This window comes from Lynx rufus, unplaced genomic scaffold (genome assembly GCF_022079265.1).
Source record: "Lynx rufus isolate CCGP_SWC_20201006 ecotype Redwood Valley unplaced genomic scaffold, mLynRuf1.p SCAF_18, whole genome shotgun sequence".
Classification (NCBI taxonomy): Eukaryota; Metazoa; Chordata; class Mammalia; order Carnivora; family Felidae; genus Lynx; species Lynx rufus.
Genome location: NW_025814832.1, coordinates 12206041 through 12213856, shown reverse-complemented (window position 1 = coordinate 12213856; position 7816 = coordinate 12206041). Strand labels below are relative to the sequence as shown.

The 7816-nt window shown below is 38.7% G+C and overlaps 1 pseudogene; it reads right to left on the bottom strand.

The window, feature by feature from the left end:
• Nucleotides 1–4057: 4057 nt before the first annotated feature.
• The window catches only part of LOC124513162 (cytochrome c oxidase subunit 1-like), a 67636-nt pseudogene continuing 63877 nt past the window's right edge, over nt 4058–7816 (bottom strand).

Here is a 7816-nt window from a genome sequence, read left to right as displayed (position 1 = left end):
GTTGTCTGCTGATGCTAGCACTTCCAACACTATGTGAAACAACAGCAGTGAGAGTGGACATCCCTGTCGTGTTCCTGATCTCAGGGGGAAAGCTCTCAGTTTTCCCCATTGAGGATGATATTAGCTGTGGGCTTTTCATAAATGGCTTTTATGATGTTTAAGTATGTTCCTTCTATCCCGACTTTCTTGAGGGTTTTTAGTAAGAAAGGATGCTGAATTTTGTCAAATGCTTTTTCTGCATCGATTGACAGGATCATATAGTTCTTTCCTTTTCTTTATTAATGTGATGTATCACGTTGATTGATTTGCGAATGTTGAACCAGGCCTGCAGCCCAGGAATGAATCCCACTTGATCATGGTGAATAATTCTTTTTATATGCTCTTGAATTCGATTTGCTAGTATCAAAGTAAAATAGAATTTGAAAACATTTACATAAAAGCAAAAAATATAGTAATAAAAATTAAATATTTTTAATAGAAATTGAAAGTAAAAATGAAGTTTTTCTCTTTCTGCATTCAAGAAAAAGAAAAGAAATGAAAAAGAAAAAAAGAAAAAGAAAGAAAACAGGAAATTGTTTGAAAATTTGAAAAGGTGAATACACTGAAGTAGACTAAAATAAAATGATGAAAGTAATGTAGAATTTGAAAAAATTTACACAAAACTAAAATATATAGTAATAAAAATTTAAGGAAGATATTTTTAATAAAAACTGAAAATAAAAATGAATTTTTTCTCTTTCTGTATCCAAGAAAAAGAAAAGAATTGTAAAAGAGAAAAATAAAAAAGAAAGAAAATTGAATAGATGAAACTGCTAACAGATTGAAGTAGGACTGAAATTGCTTCGTTTCCCCCTAGAAGTCAGTCTATGTAGCTTTTTATAGTCCATAAATTAAGCCAGGAGTGAGACTTGTGTTCTTGACGAGCGAAGTTGGCCCAGTTGGGTGGGGCTCAGTGTAACATCTCTGCTCTCCACTAGGTGGTGCTGCTAGTCTACTGGGGTGGATTGTTGAGGCGCTGGTAGGTGCGTATGCACATGCACGGGAGCAGTGAAAATGGCGCCACCCACCTACCCAGTCTGTTCTCTGGATCAGCAATTGCACACCCATCCTCTGTCTTCAGCTCTTGTCCACTTCCCACTTTTTCACTCTCCATGACCAGGTCTCAGGCAGTACCTCTCTCCCAAGTTTTGTTTTTTTTTTCCCTGGCCCCTTAATTCTGAAGGACTGTGGCTTTGACCTGTTCTGCCCCTCTGTAGGAGGGTCTCACCGAGCAATGGCCAAATGAGCAATGGCTGAATATTGGCTGCACCAAGGAATGCCCTCTGGACCCTGTTGTTGCCGGTGCCCCGAGACTGTGGCCAGGTGCCAGCCTGTCCCAGAAAATGTTTGAGAGACAGTGTAGCAGCAGCATTTCAGGGACTATGGAAAATCACAGCACACATCTGGCACCAGGCTTCACCCTTAACGACTTGACCCAGCACCAGCAAATGTGGCTGCCTTCTGGGGTATGCTGGGACCAGATGGCTTCAACAGTCTCTACCAAATGTCCTTCCAGCAGTGGAACCGCTTTTCCCTGTGTGGCCCAAGAACCTCGTGGACCCCACTCTGTTCCTGGGGATTCACCCTTCCCACCAGATCACCACCAGGTATCAAGCTGTGGAGTTGCAGCCTTTGTGCTCCCCTTGTTTACAGTCTTAATGGAATTTAAACCCTCTCCTTTCTCCCTTTTTAGTTTAGTCCCTGATGCTGTTTCCAATTCTCCATTTTCTCTCCAGCTGCTTTTGGGGAGGGGTGCTTTTCCCATACTCCCCCCCCCCCCAGTCTCTGTCCTCTCTCTGCCACAAAAGTAGTTCCCTACTTTTCATGGCTTCTCGCTCCCCAAGTTCAGCTCTCTGCATCATGTGCCTGCTGAATTTTGTGGTTCAGGTTGTGTAGATTGTTGTGTTAATACTCCAGTAAGTTTTCTAGGTGTGTAGGATGGTTTAGTGTTGGTCGGCTGGATTTCATGGACATGAGACACACAAAAACTTCCATGCTGTTCCGCCATCTTGGCTCCTCCCCAAATCTCCAGAAAAATACTTTTGAAATGATGAAGATAATTATTGCATACCACAAACCCTTTTGAACAATAGGTGTATGGGGGCCTTGAAATGTGCTTTCTTGGACAATATCCCGTCACCACTGATATATTGTTAGCAGGTTGGTTGTCAGTCCTAGAGTTAATAATGATGTTGAGTTGAAGTGAAATCATATTGCCAGTCCTGAAGTTATTAGTAGGTCTGAGAGAGCTCCCATGAGTTGTCATGGGCTTGGGTTCACTATGTGATATGTGTGGGTTTGGTGGATCATTAGGTGTTGTCATATAAGTATAGGCTTACTAACAGGGTAAAGACATAGGCTTGAATAAGGGCCATAGCAAATTCAAGAATTGTTAGTAAGACAAGAATAATAAAGGTAATGAGAGTGATAGTGGTGCTGATATTTATTAGGGCTAGAGTAGCCCGTCCAACTCAGTGAATTAACAGGTGATCTGTTGTGATATTAGCTGTGAGTTGTACGGCCAAAGCTATTGGCTGGATAAGGAGACTAATGGTTTTGATGACTACAAGTATAGGGATTAGGGGAAAGGTGTTCCCTGAAGTAGATAGTGAGCTAAGGGTGCTTTCGTTTTATATCGGAACCTGGTGACTACGGTGCCAGCTCACAGGAAAATGGCTATTCCTAGGTTTATTGATGGGTGGTAGGTGTGAATGAGTGTGGTGATAGGCCTAGTAAATTTGTTGAGCCAATGAATAGGATTAGGGATGTTTTGTCCTTTGTAGCTATGGATAGCTAGTATTTGTTTTGATGTCAGTTGAACTAATCATTGTTGTAATGAAATCAGATGGTAATTGACTAGTCGATTAGGTGAGGAAATAGAATGCCTGGGAATAGAATAATTAGGATAACAATAGGTAGTCCTATTATTATTGGGGTAATGAAAGAGGTGAATAGATTTTTATTCATTTTTTTCTCAAGGGTTAGGTTGTTTTAGTGTTACTGAAGATTCGGGTCCTAAATTTCCTGGGTGTGAATGTTTTGAAATTTTTAGTTGAAATATAATAAATAGCATTATGAATATTGATATGATAGTGATGAATCAAGCTGATGTATCTAGTTGTGGCATATCATTAAGAGATTTAAACTCCCAATCTTTAACTTAAATGGTTAATACTTATTTAGCTTCTTAATAATTTTATAGTATAGATGCTGATCATTTTTTGGTATGTTAATGGAGCCAATTCAAGAACAATAGGTATAAAGCTGTGGTTTGAGTCACATATTTCAGAGCATTGGCCATAATATAGTCCAGGTTGTGTGCCCATTAGTGTTGTTTGATTTAGTCAGCCTGGGATGGCATCAGGTTTTAGATCTAGGGATGGGAGGGCCATGAGTGCAGGACATTTTCTGATGAGATTAGTATATAAATGGTTATTTTTGTTGGCAGTACTACTTGATTGTCAACTTCTAGCAGTCGCAGTTCTCCAGGTTTTAATCCTTCAGTGGGGATTATGTAGGAATCAAAATTTAGGTCTTCGTAATCTGTATACTCATAACTTTAGTATCATTGATGCCCTACAGTTTTTACGGTTAGAGAAGGGTTGTTGATTTTGTCTATTATGTAAAAGATTTTTAGAGAGGGTAGGGCAATAAGAATTAAAATAATAGCCAGCAGGATTGTTCAGACAGTTTCTACTTTTTGGGCATCTATTGTGCTTGTATGTGTAAGTTTGGTTGTTAGTATTAGTGAAATGATGTAGAGAACTAGGGAGCTAATTAGAAATACAATTATTAATGTGTGATCATGAAAGTGCAGAAGTTCTTCTATACTAGGGGATGTAGCATCTTGAAAACTTAGTTGAAAGGGATATGGCATGGAGACACAAAGGATTTAAACCTATAAGTTAACTTTTACAAAGTTATGTAATCTTTTTACTAATGTCTCTTTATTGAGAAAGACATAGTGGTTATGACATTGGCTTGAAACCAGTTCGAGAGGGTTCAATTCCTTCCTTTCTTATTTTAAGGACATGTAGGTTGGGTCTTCAAATATATGGTATGGAGGGGGACATCCATGTAATCATTCGAGATTAGTTTAGTTAATTCTACTATTGCTACTTCTCGTTTGGATGCAAAGGCTTCTCAAACTATAAATATTATTAATATTACTGCTGTTAGTGAAATGAAAGAGCCTATTGAGGAGATTGTGTTTCAAGTTGTGTATGCGTCTGGATAATCAGAATAACGAGGTATTTCAGATAATCCAAGGAAATGTTGAGCGGAAAGCGTTATATTAACGCCTACAAATATAATTGTGAAATGAATTTTTGCTCAGGTATTATCAACAGTATATCCTGAGAATAGGGGGAATTAGTGAACAAAACCTCCTATAATAGTGAATACTGCTTCTATTGATAATACATAATGGAAATGGGCTACTACATGGTATATATCATGAAGAAAAATGTCTAATGAAGAGTTTGCAAGACTGTTAGGTCCCCTACGGTAAATAGGAAGATAAAGCCCAGGACTCATAATATAGCAGGGGATCATTCAATGTTTCCTCCATGAAGAGTAGCAAGTCAGATAAATACTTTTACTCCAGTAAGAATGGCAATAATTATGGTGGCTGATGTAAAGTATGCTCATATGTCAATGTCTATTCCTACAGTAAATGTATGCTGGGCTGATACAATAAAACCTAGGAAACCAATAGATATTTCTGCTCATACTATTCCCATATAACCAAAAGGGTTCCTTCTTGCCTGAATAGTAAGTAACAATATGTGAAATTATTCCGAAGCCTGGTAAAATTGGAATATAAACCTCTGGGTGTCTGAAGAATCACAATAAGTGTCGATATAAGATGCGACATCCTCCTTCAGCAGGATCAAAGGAAGTGGTATTTAGGTTTTGATCTGTTAGTAATATGGTAATTCCAGCCGCTAATACTGGCAATGATAGGAGTAACAGGACAGCAGTAATTAAGATGGATCAGACAAAAAGGGGTGTCTGATATTGAGATATGGCAGGGGTTTTTATATTAATGATTGTAGTAATGAAGTTAATAGCACCTAAGCCTGAAAAGACACCTACAAGATGTAAGGAAAAAATTGTTAGATCCACGGATGCTCCTTCATGGGCTAGGTTGAGAGCTAGAGGGGGATATACAATTCACCAGGTTCCTGAGCTGGACTCTACTATCAATGATGTGAGCAGGAGTAGGAAGGATGGAGGGAGAAGTCAGAAGCTTGTGTTATTTTTTTGGGGGGGGTGCCATATCAGGTGTTCCAATTATTAATGGTACTCATCAATTCCCAAAGCCTCCAATCATGCTTGGTATTACCATAAAGAAGATTATTACGAATGCATGGGCAGTGACAATTACATTATAGATTTGATCATCTCCCAATAGAGTGCTCGGTGCCAAGTCCAGCTTGAATTAGAAGCCTAAGGGTGGTTCCTACTTATGCCAGCTTAGGCACCAAATAGGAGATAGAGAGTGCCAATATCTTTGTGGTTAGTGGAAAATAGCGGTTTATAAACTTAGGTAAAATGGCCGAGTAAAGCATTAGACTATAAATCTAAGAACAGAGGTTTAAGTCCTCTTTTTTCCAAGCTCTTTGGTAAAGTATCATATTGAATTGAAAATTCAAAGCAGCAGCTTCAACGCTGCCGGGGCTTCTCCTGCCTTTTTTTCCTAGGTGGTGGGAGAAGTAAATTGAAGCCAGTTGATTAGGGTATTTAGCTGTTAACTAAAATTCCAAGGGATGGAAGCCCACCAATCTAGTAAGGGCTTAGCTTAATTAAAGTGTTTGATTTGAAATCAATTGATGTAATATAGATTCTTGCAGTCCTTAGAATAAGGTGTGCAGGAGTTAAATTTTTTTTTTCAACGTTTATTTATTTTTGGGACAGAGAGAGACAGAGCATGAATGGGGGAGGGGCAGAGAGAGAGGGAGACACAGAATCGGAAACAGGCTCCAGGCTCTGAGCCATCAGCCCAGAGCCTGACGCGGGGCTCGAACTCACGGACCGCGAGATCGTGACCTGGCTGAAGTCGGACGCTTAACCGACTGCGCCACCCAGGCGCCCCAAGGTGTGCAGGAGTTAAAACGATATGACTTACTTAGGGCTTTGAAGGCTCTTGGTCTGTTTGGACCTAAACTCCTAATCCAGGATGGATAATATTGGTGTGAATGGGAGTAGTATGGTTGAGGTTATGATGAGAGGGGATAAAAAAGTTATTTTTTTTGTACTTTCAAATTGTCATTTTATTTGTGTATTGTTCGTTGAGGGGAATATGGTTAGTGCTGTGGTGTATGTTAGTTGTATATAGAAGTATAGGTTGAGTAATGCTGTGATAGCTAGTAGTGTGGGTATAATAATTATCCCATTTTTTGTTAATTCTTGGATAATTATTCATTTGGGGATCAATCCTGAGAGTGGCGGGAGACCTCCTAAAGATAATATTAGTATCAGAATGAGTGAGGTGATCAGGGGTGTTTTATTTCCTGTTTGTCATAGGGATAGTGTTGTTGTGGTGGAGCTGTGTATGAATAGTATGAAGCTGGTGGGTGTTATAATGATGTAAATAGCTTTAGAATTGTTATTGTAGGGATATATAGTATGATAGCTGTTATTCAATCTATATGGGCGATTGAGGAGTATGCTAGGATTTTTTGTAGTCGTGTTTGGTTGAGTCCCCCTCATCCTCCGATTAGGATTGGTATGATAGCTCTTGTTAGTGGTAAATTGGGGTTAATGGCAGGTGAGATTTGGTAGAGGACGGATAGTGGTGTGATTTTCTTGTCATGTCAATAGAATTAGGCCTGAAGATAGGGAGATTCCTTGTGTAACTTCAGGAACTCAGAAGTAAAATGGAGCCAAGCCCAGTTTTATTGCCAAAGCAGTGGTTTTTATAATTGATGCTATGGGGTTGAGTTTTTTTTTTTATATTATTCATTGTCCTGAATATAGAACATTGATAATTATTCCTGTCATTAGGAGTATAGATGCAGTTGTTTGTGTTAGGAAATATTTTGTAGATGCTTCTATGGTTCATGGGTTAAATATTTTTTATGAGAATAGGGATAGTGGCTAGTATATTTATTTCAAAGCCAATTCAGATTATTAGTCAGTGAGAGCTTGTTATTGTGATTATGGTTCCTGAGATGACAGTTGAATCATAATAATGAGAATAGGGGGGTTAATTAGTATGGGAAGGATATAAACCAACATTTTCGGGGTATGGGCCTGATAGATTATTTAGCTGACCTTACTGTAGAATATGGTGTAATATGGTAGCATGAAGATTTTTGAATTCTTAGGATTAGGTTCAAGTCCTGTAATTCTAGAAATAAGATTTAAACCTCTAGTATTTATCAAAGTAACTCTTTTATCAGACATATGTCTTATGTTTGAGGTGGAATTCTTGCTGTGATGATGGGCAAGGATACATGTCACATGCATAGGGCTAGGGTGAGGGGTAGGAAGTTTTTTCATAAAAGGTGTATCAGTTGGTTATATCAGAATCGTGGGTAGGATGCTCAAATTCATAGGAAGGCGATTGTTAGGAGTAGAGTTTTAATGGTGAAATTGATGGTATATAGTTCTGGTATATACGGGTTGTGGGATACTCCAAAGAATAGAATTGTTGTGAGAATATTCATTATGATGATGTTAGCATATTCCGCTAGGAAAAATAGGGCAAGGGGACCTGTTGCATATTCTATGTTGAATCTGGAAACAAGCTCTGATTCTCCTGTTAGATCGA